Source organism: Geotrypetes seraphini, chromosome 11 (genome assembly GCF_902459505.1).
Source record: "Geotrypetes seraphini chromosome 11, aGeoSer1.1, whole genome shotgun sequence".
Classification (NCBI taxonomy): Eukaryota; Metazoa; Chordata; class Amphibia; order Gymnophiona; family Dermophiidae; genus Geotrypetes; species Geotrypetes seraphini.
In genome coordinates, this window is record NC_047094.1 from 78,894,698 (window position 1) to 78,913,295 (window position 18,598).

The 18,598-nt window shown below is 41.8% G+C and overlaps 1 protein-coding gene across 1 annotated transcript in view; it reads right to left on the reverse strand.

Moving 5' to 3' along the window:
• LOC117369382 (probable serine/threonine-protein kinase DDB_G0284251) overlaps nucleotides 1-18,598 on the reverse strand; it is a 62,581-nt gene that overhangs the window by 6,288 nt on the left and 37,695 nt on the right. The window lies entirely within an intron of this gene.

The following is an 18,598-nucleotide window of genomic DNA, read 5'->3' on the forward strand; positions in this document are numbered from 1 at the left end:
GAATAGCCTAACTTGGTCAGACCAATGGTCCATCATGCCCAGTAGCCCATTCTCATGGTAGCCAATCCAGGTCACTAGTACCTGGTCAAAACCCAAAGAGTAGCAACATTCCATGCTACCGATCCAGGGCAAGCAGACACTTCCCCATGTCTTAATAACAGACTATGGACTTTTCCTCCAGGAATTTGTCCAAATCTTTCTTAAAACCAGCTAAGCTATCTGCTTTTACCATAACTTCTGGCCACTTCATTTTTAAGCTTAGATCTTTCCTTCCAAACAGAGACCTTGCTAGATGTCAAATACAACACAAGGGAACTTCACACGGACTTAGCTGTGCAGGAAATGTGAATCTCCTCATACACCCACCTATAGTGCAAAAATGTGCAAAGGTCTGTTTTTTTCTTCTTTCGATCACTAGATAGCCTAATGCCACACAAGCAGCACTGTTACAAAAGGTCAATGCTAAGGTTAACAAAGTTTCCTTCCTTGGACCACAAGGAGATACTGACAAACCATTGGAAGAGATCCCAAAACAACTACCTAGGCACAATACCCAAAGACCCACTCAGTGTGTGAACCAGTTGAGTGGAGTGGACTAACTGGGGGGTGGAAACGGGCCCGGAATTTGCTCAGGAGAATTTCCCAGACCACCTCTTCCTCTCAACATATTGACACACTACCACCACCACCACCACCACCACTAGGAACACCTCACTGGGTAGGCCAGCAATGCTTATAAACTTTATAAAACACATTATTATATTTTTTTTATAAAGCACATATTTTAACTGAACTGAATCCTCAGCCTTTCCATTCACAAAAATAGAAGGAAGAAAAGTTCCCATTTCCTGCTGTCTCATGTCCCCGGCCTAAACAATATTTTTCTTCTGCAGACCCTTCAAAAGTCTGACCAAATCCTCATTTCACTTGCATTATAAAGTACTGAGGATGCCATCTCTCCCCAATCCCAGGTCCTAATGTCTGAGACAGTAGCGCAAACTGCCCGATTCAGGAAGAAAAATTTCGATTCAGCCTATTTAATTGGTTTTTCGATTCGATTTTTCTGCCCAGTTGGGTGATTTTTTTCAAAAATCCTGGTGGGTTTTATAGGTTTTTCACCCCCTTTGGCTTCTCCTAACCACACTGGCGCTGTGGTGTAAATAAAATAAAGAAACAAAAAGGACTTTTCCTCTCTCTGTTAAATCCTAGCTCACGTTTGCGGTCTAACACCAGCTCTGGCAGGATACACATTTCAAATCCGACATATTGTAATCACAAAACAGAAAATAAAATTAATTTTTCTACCTTTTGTTGTCTGGTTATTTTTCAAATCTTGTTGGTCCCAGGCTCTGGTTGTCTTCTGATAACTTGATTGCCAGGGTCTCCTTCTTTCTTCATGCTAACCATCCATCTGCCATCTCTGTCCTCCCTTTCCATTTCCCTTCCCTCCCCAGGAAGTCTGGTATCTTTCCTTTTTTTCCATCTCCCTCCACAGATCCACCTTTTCTTAACTACCCTTTCATCCGGCATCTCTCCCTCCTTCCCCACCACCCCAGGGCCCACCATCTCTCCCTTTCTTTTCCCAATTACCTTCCTATCCAGTATCTCTATCCCTCCTCCAAACCATCCCTTGTGTCCAATTTCTCTCCCTTTTTGTTCCTTCCCTCCCTAAATCCCATGGTCCATCATCTCTCTCCCTCTCCTCTATTTTCAGACCCATTATTTCTTCCCCCCCAAAGTCTGGCATATGCACATCTCTTTGAACACTCCCTTCCCTCTGTGTACTTCTACACCAGGGTCCCCCCCCCCAAAGGCCTGTCCCCCCCTTGAAGGCCTGCACCCCCTGAAGGCCTGCACCCCCCTGAAGGCCTGCACCCCCTTGAAGGCCTGTCCCCCCCTTGAAGGCCTGTCCCACCCCCTTGTAGGCCTGTTCCCCCCTTGAAGGCCTGCCTGCCTGTCCCCCCCGAAAGCCTGTCTCCCCCATGAAGGCATGTCCCCCCCTTGAAGGCCTGCACCCCCCAAAGGCTGCACCCCCCAGAAGGCCTGCACCCCCCCGAAGGCTGCACCCCCCAGAAGGCCTGTACCCCCCGAAGACCTGCACCCCCTTGAAGGCCTGTCCCCCCCTTGAAGGCCTGTTCCATCCCCCTGTCCCCCCCTTAAAGGCCTGCCTACCTGTCCCCCCCCCTTGAAGGCCTGCCTGCCTGCCCCACCCCGAAGGACCGCTCGCCCTCCCCCTCCCACCTCCCATCCAGACGTCTGGTTCTTCCCCTCTGGCCTCCCCGCACCATTTAGAGTAGAAGCAGCCTGCAGCAAGATCACGATGTCAGCGATCTTGAGCTGCTTGTGCTGTCCTCCGCCGCGGACCCGCCACCCTCCTCTGACGTCAGTTGAGGGGGCGGGACCATGGCGGAGGACAGTATGAAGCAGCGCAAGATCGCTGACATCGCGATCTTGCTGCAGGCTGCTTCGGTACTCTTAATGGTGCGGGGAGGCCAGAGAGGAAGAACCAGACATCGGGGGGGGGGGGGGGGGGGTAACGGACGCCGGAGCACCCCTTCAGGGCTCGCACCCGGGGCGGACCGCCCCTCCCGCCCCCCCTTTGGTACGCCACTGGGGCACAGAAATAACCCATAAATAATCTAATTCAAAACGTATTGTAGATTATGTTTAGTAGAAGGGTTTCATTCATACCACATAAGAAAAATATTAACATAACACAAATAGTGTATAAAACAATAGTTACAAAAAATGGAGAAAAATAAACCTCAATTGCAAGCAGCCGGGACTACACAAGTACCCTAAGCCACTTGCATCATCACTGATTTGTAAAAAAACTCCGTACAAATATATATACTATTGCTTTCATTCATGTGCAACAAAATTTATATTTTTAGCATTCTGTTAACTTCATGTGTCAAAAGTGGTGAAAGAGAGCCCAAACTATCTAAAATATTAATGAGGGCAACAGCTCAGCTTCAACTTCAAAAATTCAAACGGTTTTAACAAACGTGGAATCAAGAGCAGTTATGTCAGATATAAAAAGATAGCACTCATCTGAAGGTGTTGTAATCAAAAAACCTCTCTTCCAATATCTGGCTTCTCATCCCGACTGAAAAGTCTTTCTGTTTCGCCCAAATTGGCTATTTCAGGGGATCCATTTAATGTAGAACTTCTCCACGCTTCTTACAAAACAATGGCAGTGGAACTGACTCCTCTCAAAATGGCTCTAGGACTGCGAGACGTGCCCAGCTCGTTCAAAAAGACGAAGGAGCCAAGCGTCATAACGTCATCACGAAAACGTGTTGCGTGATATGCTAAACACCAATACCAGAAGTATATTCCAAATGGATAATATTAAAGTTCTAATTTGAAAACTTCAACTCAAAAACAGATATCATAATCAAAAGAATGGCTGCCATTCAAAGGCTCAATTGTTTGTAAACGATTAATCCACTGTTGCTCTTTCTGCCATAACAGTCTTCTAATATCTCCTCTTCATAAAGATGGAACTAATTTTTCAATTACCCAGCACTTCAAATTTTCAAATTTATGTTCAAAATGGACACAATGAGCAACCATTGGAGCTGTCATCTTACTTGTGTAGTCCCGGCTGCTTGCAATTGAGGTTTGTTTTTCTCCGTTTTTTGTAACTATTGTTGTATACACTATTTGTGTTATGTTAATATTTTTTCTTATGTGGTATGAATGAAATCCTTCTACTAAACATAATCTAATTAGATTATTTTTGTTATATACGATTGTATCCCTTGATACATTTAGTTGTTTACAGAGATAACCCAGACATCAGAAAGAATCATCCACCTGATTCAGCTCTGGCAGGCAGTGCTTTCACTGCCTTTCACTGGCATTCAACCCAAACATTCATTGCACTTAGTCAGTTAAGACAATATTCAGACAACTAACATTGGTTTATCGAGCAAAGATAGACCTGCTGTTTATGCAGCCTTATTTGCCAGCTAAGCCTGGCTTCTTAAGTTCCAAATATTGTGACAAGTAAACACACCCAACAGCACTGGCTTTTTTTCTGCACTAACAAGGCATTTTCAGTGATGATAACCAGTTAAATGGTTCCTGAAAATACCCAGTTATTCACTAAGATACGAGTTAACTGTTCCTGGCTAGTTAATTTGTGCTGAATATCTACTAGCATGTTCTTTAGCCTTCAGTCTCACTGGGTAAGGGGTAAAGTTATCAAGCTGCATTAAGGCCCTAAGTTGTGTTATTTGCCCCTTAGTGCATGGTAAAGGACGCTAATACCATGTTCAGTGCCTAACACAGCAATGTGAGTCACTGCAGTAATGAGATGCAAAATATAAAATGCATGTAAAGGAGCTCATTACTATGTACATATCACAGCATGGCTTGCGATGTGCACTGGGTGCATACACAATCCATGATATAGTCTCTAAAATAACCCCAGCAAAGGCCCAGCTGTGATCTGATTCTCATCTCCCAGAGCTTTCTAACCTCCAATATGTCACCCATCACACAGATCCTGTAGGGACCCTCCTCTCCCAGACCTACCATTAAAATCCATGGCAGTCTAAGGCCTATTTATTTATTTAAGAAATTTATCAACTACTTAAATCTATTGAAGCAGGAACAAGCCCCACTTGATCCTGCCCATCATGTCTCCATTTGGGCCTGGATTTGCCCTGGGCCTGGATTTACATGTTCACTAGCAAGTCCTAGGGAACTTTGGTTGCATCCCTTCTCTGATCCTCAGCTTCTGTCCACATCTTCACCACACTGGCATGACCTGTAAAATTCCAATGGCCCTGCTGCTCTGGCAGAGGGTGGTAGTAAATGGAATTTATGCAGAAAATACAAAGGCAGGTAGTGGAGTGTCTCAGGGATTAGTTCTGAGGCCCATTCTATTAAACGTTCATGACAGACATTGTTGAAGGATTAGAAGAAAAAGTTTGCCTTTTTTGAAATTATATCAAGATTTGCAACAGAATGGAAACTCCGGAGGGTGTGTACAACATGAAAAGGGACCTAAAAAAATTAGAAGAATGGTCTAATATTTTTGGCAATTTCAATTTATGGCCAAAAAAAAAAAAGCACTTAGGATGTAGAAATCTGAAAGAGTAATATGTGTTTGGGATCATGAGACTTACACATGCAGATCAAGAGAGAGACCTTGCAGTGAGTGTCTGAGGCTGTGGCATACCTAACTTTGGTTGCCAACTGGGGTGGAGCACCCCTTTCCTCTGGGCTCACCCCCTCACACCTGTCCACCTGCTTTTCTTCCAGTATGAGGTGCATTGAACAATCACGGAGCTGTAGTCTACAAGCACATGGTTAAAGGCTCTGCTGGTCCCTCGCTTTCCTCTGTCTGTGCTCTTAACTCTGTTTCCAGGGCCTCCTTTCCATTTTCTATTTATTTTCTGGCCTATATCTGGCACCGATCGTTCATGTTCAGCTTTCTTCAATTTTTATGCCTCCTTCCCAAATCTGTCTTGCTTTCCCACTACCACCCTCTACACCAAGGCATCTACTAGCGCCTACTGGCAATTAGGCATGGTTTGGGGTAGAGTTTGGGTGTGGATTCAGTTAGGCACCACTATATTAGGCCAAGAAAACCCTACCTTAATATATTGACACTTAAATTGTACACATCTACTGGCCCCTAAGTTGATTTAGGTGCCAGTAGGTGTGATTCTACAAATGGTGCCTAGCTTTGATTGAAATGTGATAGGCGCCGTTTTCCTAGGCACCTACTGAGTTAGGCACTATTTACAGAATTTGGCCCTAAGTATAAATTTGGGTGCATAGGTATAGAGAATTAGAGGGTAATTCCTTTAATAAAGAAAAGCCATAAGTTGGGGAAACATGCAGAGCATGGCTCAAGGAATTCTTTCTAGTTCCTCTGCATGAGCACATTTGGGGTTTTTTTTATAACATATCTTTATTGAGAATGGCAAACAGCTCAAACAAGCAAATACAGCAGCAAAATAACAAAGGCAATACAGGAGGTTGCAAGAAAAACATCAGTAATAGCAAGCAGATAGAGACCGCCCCAGGGCGAGGGAGCCCACTGAGGCGCATGTCAGGGTGCAACAAAAGAGAAACTGCAGGCCCTCCCCAACCCCTAAAGCCCCCACCAGGTGAGGGTGGATTGTTAGCAACTGCTCTCCATTTCATGAGCCACCAGTGAGAAGTGGCATTGCCAGGTGTACATATGAGCTTTTATTTTTCCTCATGGACTTTCATGTTAAGAACTGGAGCAAAGTCACTACGTAAAAATTAGCCATGAATTTTGTACCAGTTTGAGTGGATAGAGAATAAGCACCAACGTACATTATTGGGGTGTGCAATAAATTAATTAATTGGATACCAGGAGCAGCCAAATGAGCAATTCACAAAATACCCTTACTGAAGTCAATAGTAGAGTGAGGGTTGGCTCAGGATGATAGACACACCTTTCATATAATTCTTTCCAACTGCTGATGGTTTAGGATAAGTATTTGTGTATCTGTCATTTTGAGTGGTAACAACATTACTCTCCAAAGATTTAATGGAGTGGGATGAATCAAAAGACACAATACATAAAAAAATGGGCCACATATGTCAGATGATTCTAGGGAAATAAGCCTCCCTCCAAAAAAAAAAAAAAAAAAATCCAAACAAATTTGTATAGGAGGAATTCCAGCTTCTGAAGCCTAGAAACATACATACAGTGAAATACAGCAGTTAGGGAATTTTTCCATTCAAACTGCCTCTCCCTGTTTTCTATTCTCCCAACCTCCAACTATTTCCACTCCAAAAACTGCCCCATGAACCATGTGCTCACCCAAAAACTAACATCCCACAATTACCTCACCACCCTGAAAACTCCACCCCTAAATTACTCTTGAAGCAACCCCACTACCCTACAAACTGCTGCCACTTCCCAAAACTACCTCAACTGCTCCACCCCCTGCATGCTGCTCAACCCCCTATAATACCTTCCCACAACTGCCCCAACCAATGTTGGGGCAAACTGCTCCACCCTCCAATAATTAGCCTTCCCAAATACCATAGCACCCTAAAATCTGCCCCATCCTGAAAAATACTCATTTTTAACAGGCCCATCATCCCGCTAACTGCTCCCATCCCCAAAACCTATTCTATACGAGACTTGTCCAAAACCTTGCAAAAACTCACTCCAACCTTATTACTATCCCCAAAACTACTCCCATAAGAACATAAGCCGTGCCTCTGCTGGGTCAGACCTGAGGTCCATCATGCCCAGCAGACCACTCACGCGGCGGCCCATCAGGTCCAGGACTTGTATACTAGCCCTCTATCTATACCCTTCTATCCCCTTTTCCTTCAGAAAATTATCCAATCCCTCCTATCACAGCGCGTTCCAGGTGTCCACCACCCGTTGGGTGAAGAAGAACTTCCTAGCATTGGTTCTGAATCTGTTCCCTTTTAATTTTTCAGAATGCCCTCTCGTTCTTGTAGTTGTCGAAAGTTTGAAGAGTCTGTCCCTTTCCACTTTCTCTATGCCCTTTGTGATCTTATAAGTCTCTATCATATCCCCTCTAAGTCTCCGCTTCTCCAGCTAAAAAAGCCCCAGTCTCTCTAATCTTTCAACGTATGAAAGGTTTTCCATACCTTTTATCAAACGCGTTGCTCTCTTCTGAACCCTCTCGAGTATTGCCATATCCTTCTTTAGGTACGGTGACCAATATTGGATGCAGTACTCCAGATGCGGGCGCACCATCGCTCGATACAATGGCAGGATAACTTCTTTCGTTCTGCTTGTAATACCCTTCTTGATTATTCCTAGCATTCTATTTGCTTTCTTAGCAGCCGCTGCACATTGTGCCGCTAATGTTATCACCCCACAAATTTCTCCATCCATAAAATATACTTCCTAGAACTGTCCAACCACCCTGCCAACTGCTTCTCACTGAAAACTATTCCCAACTACCCCACCACCTCTCAAACTGCCCCACAGCCAAAATCTATCCCCAGCAACTGCCCCATCACCCTGAAAATTGCTCAACCCACAAAAAGGTACCCTCTCATAAAATTTACCACCATCCCACAAACTGTTCCACCCTTAAAAAATATCCTCTGCATATTGCTTCATCCCTGTAAACTAACCCCTGGATTCTAAATATGGCACCCAGATTTGGGTGCCCAATGTTGCACATACTCCTGAGATGTATGTGTGCAAATTAATTGGCTAATGAGTCAATTAACACCAATAATTGAAATGCTAACAACCAATTACTGACATTAATTGATGCCAATTAATATTTGAGAGCACATCTAGCTTCACACTATTCTATAATGCTGGGTGCCTAACTCCCATGGTACGTATCTCAAAAGGGGGCCTGGCCATGAGATGGTTATGGGAATCAACGCTAAACATAATTCTATAGAGGGCATGCCCTTTACATAATCATGTTTAGTGCGAATCTTTTCCGCTGCCCATTTTTGAATCCAGCCCTAACTGTCCCTCCACCTTGCTACCTGCCTCGCATTCCCAAAATATTCTCCTGCTAACTGTCTCCACCCCTAAAAACTACCGCTATACTTGTCCTAGCCCCACATCTGCACTACCCTTTGCAGTAACCATTGTCTAATGCTACCCTACAATTGGCCCACCACCATCCCATAAACTGCTCCCCCCAAAAAATAATAATAATAATAATTTTATTTCTTATATACCGCTATACCAGAAGTTCAAAGCAGAGAAACATAGTCAGAGATTGAGATACAAGTTAAACAAAACATTCAGTCTGATACAGGATAGAAACAAGCAATTTGATACAAGGTAAAAACATTCAGACTGAAATACAATTACAGTTGAAAGAGTACATCGGCTAGATCTAAAATCTAAAAATTGGAACAGTGGAGTAATTAAGCTGTGGACGGCTGTTGGGAATTGATAATGAGATTGGTGGAACACGATTGAAGATTTAAAAACTTGTCAAACAGATGTGTCTTCAGTATTTTTCTTTAAAGTCAACGTAAGAAGTGGCCTCTAATATGGGTTTTACAAGCCATGCGTTCGATTTAGCTGCATGGAATAACATTCTATCAAAAAACTTCTTGTATTGACATGATTTCAGGGGGGGGGGATAATTAAATAAGTTTGTTCTGCGGGTGCTCTTATTAGAACAGTTTAGAGAGAACTGAGAGGCAAGGTAAGCTGGTAGCATCCCAAAAACAGCTTTGTAGCTAATGCAGGCAAATTTGAAGAGAACTCTAGATTCCACAGGCAACCAGTGAAGTTTCTGAAAATAAGGGGTAATGTGTTCCCATTTTTTCAAACCAAAGATTAGGTGGACCGCAGTGTTCTGAATTAATCTCAGCTTATTAAGTGTCTTTTTATAAGCTCCTAGGTATATAATATTACAGTAATCCAGGGTACTCAAAATGGATGATTGTACTAGTAAACGAAAAGACGATTCATCAAATAATTTTTTGATGGTGCGAAGCTTCCATAGGACCGATATGCATTTCTTGAACAATAGATCTGTATGATTTTCCAGGGTTAGGTGCTTATCAAGGGTTACAACTAGTATTTTTATGGTTTGATCAATTTTGTATTCTCGACCGTTCAAGTGAATTTTATTTTCTTTTATCTTTTCATTGGGAGTTGCCAAGAAGAATTTAGTTTTTTCTGTGTTGAGTTTCAATTTGAAGGCTATCATCCAGAGCTCAATTTGATTTAGAATGTTGGTTAAGAAATTAATAAAATCTGACGACAGACAGGTTACAGGGATCGCTAAAGTAATGTCGTCTGCGTAAATGTAAAAGTTGAGTCTTAGGCTTTGTAGCAAATTTCCCAGTGAGATGAGATAGATATTGAACAGGGTAGGAGATAGAGAGGTAATCCGCAGTTGTTGTTCCAGCTGTACGAGAGTTTGTCATCCTTGAATACCTGATAGGATCTATTCTCTAGGAAGCCCTGGAACCAATTGTGGATGTTTCCTGTGATACCTATGGATTCTAAACAATTCATTAGAATGGTATGATCTACTAGGTCGAAGGCGCTACTTAGGTCCAGTTGCAAAATCATAGCGCTTGTACCTTGACTAAGAAGGGAATGTAGATGGTTTAGTAACGAGGTCATAATCGTTTCGGTGGTGAAACCAGATCTAAAACTTGATTGGTTGTTATGCATTATGTTAAATCTGTCTAGATAGGTGTTTAGTTCCGCATTTACCATCCCTTCTATTAACTTAGCAGCAAGTGGAATGCTTGTGATAGGTCTGAAATTGGCTATATTATTGGATGATTCTTTGTTGTTCTTTTTAATAGGTGTTATTACAATTTGACCCGAATTTTCTGGAAACTTTCCTGTAGAAAGTTGTAGGTTAGCCCAGACTAGTAGATTGGCTTTAAAGTTGATTGGGGCCGCTTTCATCACATTAGGAGGGCAAGGGTCCAATCTGCAATATGATTTGACATACTTGTAAAACTTATTGAATGTTTGCCAGTCGGTCTCACGAAAGTCAGACCAAGTCATGTCAGCTTTAGAGGCATCTGAGTTTTGAAGAATGGTATAAGCCCAGTGGGAGTCTTAGGAGCCCGTTAAAGAGAGTCTGAAGATGGCCGCGGGTGGCTGGAACTAGACGCCACGGACGATCCCGGACTGCTGTTACCTTGAAATGGTGAAACGAAAGTCTAAACTTTGGGTTTTTCCCGACAAATCTTTGCCAGCAGCAACGGGTCCGATGGACGCCTTTCTTCAGCGAGGGACGCCAATACAGCCAGAGGATTTCTCGGCTGGGAGAGACACGCTGGCTGAAGCGTTACAGCTCTCCCTCGAGGCAACATCTTTAACTCCGGAAAAGCGGAGTCCTCCGAGTCGCCCGGGGGCATTTGACCGGTCGATGGAAGAGCTAAGTCCTCCGAGTAGTTTGGGGGCATTTGGCCAGTCGACGGTGGAGGAAATGCCCCGGGGTGTTTGCTCTCCAGACCTGCTGAGATCGGGAGTCGGCCCAGCAGGAGGAGGGGTGAAGCCAAATCAACCATCTGTGCATTCGGAGGAGTTGGAACAGAAACTGCCTCAGGATTTCCTGACACTGACTTCATCGCCTGCTGAAGCTCCAGGTACTTTTTCATCAGAGGTTTTGGGTGCTGAACTGATACCAATGCAGAGGCCCAAGGTTTTCAATATGGAGACAATTTGGAAAGCAATATCTAGTTTGCAAATCTCTTTGGGAACTCAAATGCAGCAACTTACCACACGTTATACCTCTGTTGTGTCTGAAAATTTGGAAATGAAAAACAGGATATCCAGCGTTGAAAATAAAGTGGATGGACATGAAACTAGAATAAAAACAGTGGAGTCCCAGGCTTTGGTCTGGGTAAGAGATAGTGGAAACCTTAATTTTAAGGTGGAAATGTTGGAAAATATGACTAGAAGAAGTAATCTTTGGATTATTAACTTTCCAAAATTACCACTTATCTCAGCACAGGATACATTTAAAAAGTATTTGAAAGAAGTTCTGAAAGTTCCCGAAACCTCCTATCCGCCTCTCACTAAAATATATTACCAACCAGAGCATCTGTTCAAAAACCAAACCAGCAGAATTTGTCTGCTGATAGTTTGGATTTGACAAATTTTCTGGAGAGGTCAGGTGAAGAGATACCGGCAACTGCTACGCTACTTGTACAATTTGCCATCGATGCTGACAGGGAATGGATGCTTAAATTGTTTTTTAAGTTTAAAGATGTACCATTTATGACTAAAATAGTGAGAATGTATCCAGACGTGTCACGAATGACCCAAAAGAGAAGAAAACAATTTCTTATTTTGAGACCCAGGGTTCTGCAGTTAGGTGCGACGTTTGTACTCAGATTCCCCTGTAAATGTGTAATGACCTATCAAGGGAATAGATTTATTTTCTTTGAACCTCAGCAGTTGACAAAATTTATTTCAGCTAAAGAGCAAACTTAGAATTCTTGAGAGAATTTCAGTCCCAATTTAGCTCAATTATAAGGTTTATGGTTTTTGTTCTCTCCTGCTACCATCTTTTATTTTCTTTGTATTATTTGATAAAGATTTCAGCCATTGTAAAGCTTTCTCCCCCTTTGATTGAGGTCTAATGATACAAACCAGTAAAAACTTACTTTGGGTCTAATGTTTTTGCCATATGAGAAAGAAAAATTTTGTTTTGTTCTTGTATTTCAATTGTATATGTTCATTATTACCTATTGTCTCATTTTAATGTTTGAACTGAGTTGTATTATTTTCTTATTTTGACTAATATTATATCAATACTATAAAATGAAAATAAAGAATTAAAAAAAAAAAAGAGTCTGTTTTTTTATTTTTGAGTTGAAGAAATCCACCAAATTGTCTGCTGTCACTGTGGATTCTTCTACCGGATTTGTGTAGGATTGAGTATCATACAGGTCATTGACTAATTTAAAGAGCTTACTGCTGTTTATGGATACATTACCTATTTTGTGGGCATAGAAGATTTTCTTCTTTTCCTTGGATAAGTTTTTATAGCTATTCAGCTTTTGGCGCCAGACCTCTCTAATCTCTGGAGTTCCTAATTTTGACCATTTCCTTTCTAACTTTCTTAATTCCCTCTTTATCTCTAAGTCAAACCAGCCTGTTAGGTTTCTGGGTCTCTTCCTTCTTTTTTTCAGTGGGGCTATTTCATTTAGAATTTGGTGCTGGTGCTGATCCAGGAACTCATAAATTGCTTATTTTCTTCATCTTGGTTATGAATAATATCATAGAATGACCAGAATTCTCTGGGGTTGATCTTGCCTCTGCTGGTATGAAATTGTTTGGTGCTATTCTTGTCTTTCTTGGTGACTACGGTTGTCTTCCATTGCCAATTGAATTCGAAGTTACATATTTTATGGTCTGACCATAGTGAATCTGGCCAATTTACTGATTTCAGTGGATAGTGGGATTTATCAAGTTTTTAGAGGACAGTGAAACCAGGTCTAATTGGTGTCCTTTCTTGTGTGTTGTTACAGGGGAAGCGTTAGGAAATTCTAGTGAAGCTAGAAAGGACCAAAATTCTATGATCTCTGGTTGATCAGATTGCTCTAAATGTAACCTTATATCTCTACTTAAGAGGCTGTATGGACCTGATAGGGAATTGGTTAACAGAAATTCGGAAAATTCCTCTTTTGCTGAAGTCCATTTTTTGGGAGGAATATATACTAAAGTGATCATTAGGGAATCTGCTAGTAATTCAGAGAATAACTTTAAGAACATAAGAACATAAGATATAGGATTTAGAGATAGGATTTCCAGATCGGGGGAAGATTTGGCACTTAAAATGGTGCAATTTAAGTTTTCTTTGAAGATTACAGCCAATCCCCCACCCCTTCCTCTTGCACAGGATAGAATTCTGAAGTCAGGGGGTAGGCATTCTTGAATGATGATGTCATCATCAGATAATAGCCAAGTCTCAATAAAACAGTCAGGATTGTTATCAGTTAGCCAATCGTTAATTAGTAAGGATTTATTCCTCATGGATCTTATATTTAGGTAGGATCCTCTGAGGTTTGAGTAATATAACGGGACTTTAGAAGTGGGATAAGAAGAAGCCAAATTTTTTTAGCACTCAGTCTTTTTTAATGTGTGGCCTGGTAGGTCTGCAGGACGCTGTAAGAACTGGGATTATAGATGGACCAGATTCTGAGTAGTCATTGAGAACCCTGTGTTGTGCTATTGAGGGTTTGGACTTGAAGCCACATACTGAAGAGTGGTGGATAGAGATTGGGAAAAGGTAAGGCAGGACAGTAGCCTTACTTCTAAAACCAATTAAGTAGAAAGCAAGATGTAACATGATTGAAATTGAGCAATAAGAGTAACATATTGAAATTGAGCAATAAGAGAATAAATTATACAATGGATGGACAAAGCAAGATACCTGCCCTGCAAATTGAGCAATAAGTAACTTGACAAAGCAGGTTATACTAAGTAACTGACAAAGCAAGGTTGTAATAAGTAACTTGGCAAAGCAGGTTGTACTACGTAACTTGGCAAAGCAAATAAGTAACTTGACAAAGCAAATGAGTAACTTGACAAAGCAAGTTACCTGCCCTGAGTTGAGCAATAAGAGAGTAAAAATTCTACAATGGATGGACCATGCAAGTTACCTGCCCTGCAGGAGATCTGTAAGTTCTGAAAGCTCTTCACCAGCGTCACTTTGCTCCAGGACTGATCTGTGAGGTCTGATCTAGCAGTGAAAGGCTGGCTACTGCCAAGACATCAGGGGAACTAGGTCAGACTTAGGTCTTCTGAGTGCTTCAAGTCAGTCACCTTCTCAAGTCGCTTCACAAAGGCGCACACTAAGGCGCATGCGCCTTTGCCATGCGCCTTAGCCGGCATACCAAATGGCTGTGCGCCATTGGCGCTGCTGCTTTTAAAGTGCTCCCCGCTGGATCGGGGGAGGGGCGAAGCAGAGCTCGCACGCCTAGCTGGAGCGGGCTCCCGACCAAACTCTGTCGGCCCGCTGGTTTCGGTGCTTTTAAAGTGCTCCCCACTGGATCAGGGGAGGGGCAGAGAAGAGCTTGCATGCCTAGCTGGAGTGGGCTCCCGACCAAACGACTGTACTACAACCCTGCATAGTTCCACGCCCCTAGAAACTATCTCCACATTCCAAAAGTACACCATAACTGCCCCATTACCCCACATACTTCCTTGACTATCCAAAATCCCCCTGCAAATTGCACCACCATCCCCAGACACACATATATTTAATATATTGAAGATCATAGTCTTGAGTGTTGCAGCTAAAATTTAATACTCATACATGCTTCCAACAGAAAAGATGGAGATGAGGCTTGTATCTGAATTTAAGACAGCAAGAAACAAGTAGAGGATTCTCTGAGGCAGTGGAAGGGATCATATGACGGGTGTTCAATAATATATCTACTTGAGTATGAAAGAAAGTAGTAAGCATGTTGAAACAAGTCTGGGCATATTGTGACATGTCTCAAGGTTGCTCATGCACATGCACAGCTGTGAGTCTAACATTCCAAGAGACAGAATGTTAAGGGAGACCTCTTGCGTGTAGGGATGGAGATCTGATAAGTTCTAATCAAGTAAGAAAATGCTAGATTCGGAGTACTATTCAGTGATAAAAATTTCTCACAAAAGGGAAAAAGCCAAAAGGTGGTCCAGGAGTGCATGACTGCAGTTTATAGTGAGTCTACCCATCATTCTACAAAGTAAAATTTTGGAATAAGCAGTTTAAGTGGAGTAGAGAGTCCATTGAAGATTACCTTCACAGTGGATGGCCTATGGAAGCAACTTCCACAGAAATGTATAAGAAAGTTAAGGATTTAATTTTGTCAGACAGACAAATTAAGGTCTCTCGAATTGCTGAAGAAATGGGCATCTCAGCAGGTACAATTTGGAAAGTAATTCATAAAAAGTTGGGCATAACCAAGATTAGTACAAGATGGATTCCAAGAATGCTGATGCCTTATTAGAAGGCCACAAGGCTCCAGTGCGGTCAGGAGGACTTGGAGATGCTCTGTGAAGACCAAGTGAAATTTTTTTTCATTGTTTGGTGACTGGAGATGAGACTTGGGCCTATCACTGAGATTCAGAGTCCAAACTGGAGTCAGTGCAGTGGAAGCACAAGGCATCCCCCACCCCCAAAAAAGTTTGATAGAAAAATCTGCAGGCAAAGTCATGGCAACTATCTTCTGGAATGATGAAGGACTTTTAAGAACTTAAGAATAGCCTTACTGGGTCAGACCAATGGTTCATCTAGCCCAGTATCCATTCTTCGTAGACGCCAATCCAAGTCACAAGTACCTGGCAAAAACCCAAACAGTAGCAGCATTCCATGCCACCAATCCAGGGCAAGCAGTAGCTTCCCCCCATGTCAGTCTCAATAGCAGACTATGGATTTTTCCTCCAGTACCCTGTCCAAACCTTATTTAAAACCAGCTACTTTTGCTTCTGGAATTCATGCCACACAAGACAACCAGGTTTTTTTTAATGCAATTTCTGACCACTTGTCATTTGCTGAGGAATATTCCTTCATATTGGGAGGTGATTTTAACATTATCCAAGAACCTAGTATGGATAGAAAATCTCATACTCTGTACAAGAAGTGCAGGGCTTGGTATAAACTTCAGGATTTGATCACTAACTTTGATTTGATTGACCCTTGGCAGTTACAACATCCTCAGGAACAATCGTTTTCCTTTTATTCCATGCATCATTCTACGTACTCCCACATTGATTTTTCCTGATTAGAGGCTCGCTTTCCACCTTTGTGGAATCTTCCAAGATTGAAGGAATTATAATATCAGATCATTCAGCAATAATGTTATGCTTCCACAATCTGTCCAACTCCAATTGTCAGAAACAATGGAGATTCAACGGAAATAATGAAGATTCAACGGATCCCTATTACAGGAGCCTGCCTTTGTGGACCATATTAATTCAGCGATTGATGATTTCTTTACTGTTAATAGGGATAGCGATTCAAATTGGGTAGTTACCTTGGACACATTTAAGCACTCATCAGGGGCAAAATTATTTCGTACTCAGACTACCTAAAGAAACAAAAATTGAAGGATGTGCAAGAATTGGAAGACCGTATTAAACAGCTGGTAAGAGACCATATTCAATCTTCAGGAGACTTTACCATACTAACTAACCTTCGTGCTCTCAGATTACAACACAGTGTTGTCACTAGTCAATTGGCATCCAATCACTTTTATTAAAGAATGCCACCTATTACCTGGAAAACAATTGCTGCGGGCACTCTCTGGCCCAATACTTAAAAGGAAAATCTGCCAAAACTTATGTGGTTGCCTTAAACACACCTGATGGATCTTCTACTACTGACGCTTCTAATATTGTGCACTTATTTCAAAAATTTTACTGTGACCTTTATTCTTCTGAGATCAATGACACCAACTCAGCAAAGGAAGTTTTGGAGTATCTAAAATATGACACACTTACTGAGGAACAAATTGAAGCCCTTCCTCAACCAATAAATGCCTCTGACATTTCTACTGCAATATAATCCCTGGCTAAAAAGAAAACACCAGGTCCAGATGGGCTAAATGCTGAATTCTACCAAGCATTTCTGCTACATCTCTTTCCTTTCCTTCTTTACCTCTATTTAGAGCTCATTCAGAATGGCCATGGAGATGGATCTTTCACAGAGTCAACAATTTATAGTTCTACCCAAACCTGGGAAAGATAACATGGATGTTAAAAACTATAGACCCCTATCGCTGATTAATACTGATGCCAAGATTTTTGCAAAAATCATAGCCTTTAAATTACAACAAATCCTGAATGTCCTTATCACTCCTGACCAGACTGGGTTTATGGCTGGTTGCCTATCCAGTGACAACACCAGGCTTTTTGCAAATATTATTCATCAATCTGGCTTACATCAGACTCAGATGTTAGCGATAGGATTGGATGCCTAAAAAGTGTTTGACCGCCTTGAGTGGTCATACATATTTCAAGTATTACATTGGTATCGATTTCCGCCTTACTTTCTATCATTGATCAAAGTGTTATATTCTAACCTGATGACAAGGATCGAGATCAACAATCTTTACTCTTCACCATTTCAGCCGGCTAGGGGCACCCGTCAGGGGTGTCCATTGTCCCCATTACTGTTTAACATTGCCCTGGAACCTTTGTTGATTGCTCTGAGAACCAATAAGAGTATTAGTGGATTTCAAATGGGAAATATTGAAGTGAAACTGTCCGCTTATGCGGATGACGTGCTCATCTATGCTTCTCCATCTTCAGTTTCTCATATTCTGGAAGTCATTCAGGGTTATTCCAACATCTTGGGTTATAAATTGAATCTGACAAAGTCAGAGATCATGCCCTTAAACTGCCCTGAAGTTGGCGAAGACATTAAAAATGAGTCTGCCCTATTGGTTTTCTCTGGACATCAAATAAGATCAAATATCTGGCAGTGTTTTTTGGAACATCTTTAAAGAACACTGTTAATTTTAATGTCAATTACTTTATGGACAAAATCAAACGCCTCACAGCTCAATGGTCACCACTTAAGTTGTCCTGGTGTGGCTGCCTGGACACTATTAAAATGATGGTGACTCCGGTAATCAAGTATGTACTAAGTATGATTCCCTATCTGTTCCAAGAAATGTATACAAAAAATTGGAGAATCTCTTGGTTAATTTTCTCTGGGTTAATAAAACTCCACATATTAGTCTCCAAAAACTCAAATGTTCCAAAAGTAATGGTGGAATTTCTTTCCCATGTCTCTACGATTATCACTTGGCATTTCTATTATGCCATGGTACTAAATAGAATTATACTTTTAGAGAGACCTCATCACCACCTTGGCACCTGATAGAACTCCATTCCTGTCCATTTCAGTTGAAATATCTCCCTTCGATGTGCAACCAACCAACAGTGGTCGATCACCCCATCATCATGTCTACAGTGCAAGCTATTAGGGAATTAGATGGCTTTATGGATGTTAAATGGGAAAACTCTTTGCTAGCCCCTCTCTGGAATAACTCCAAAATTCAAATCCAAAACAACCTGGTTTCCTGGAAGTTGTGGCAAAGCTGTGGTCTATAGAACACTGGTCAACTATTTGATGAAATTTGCAGAACCTATAAT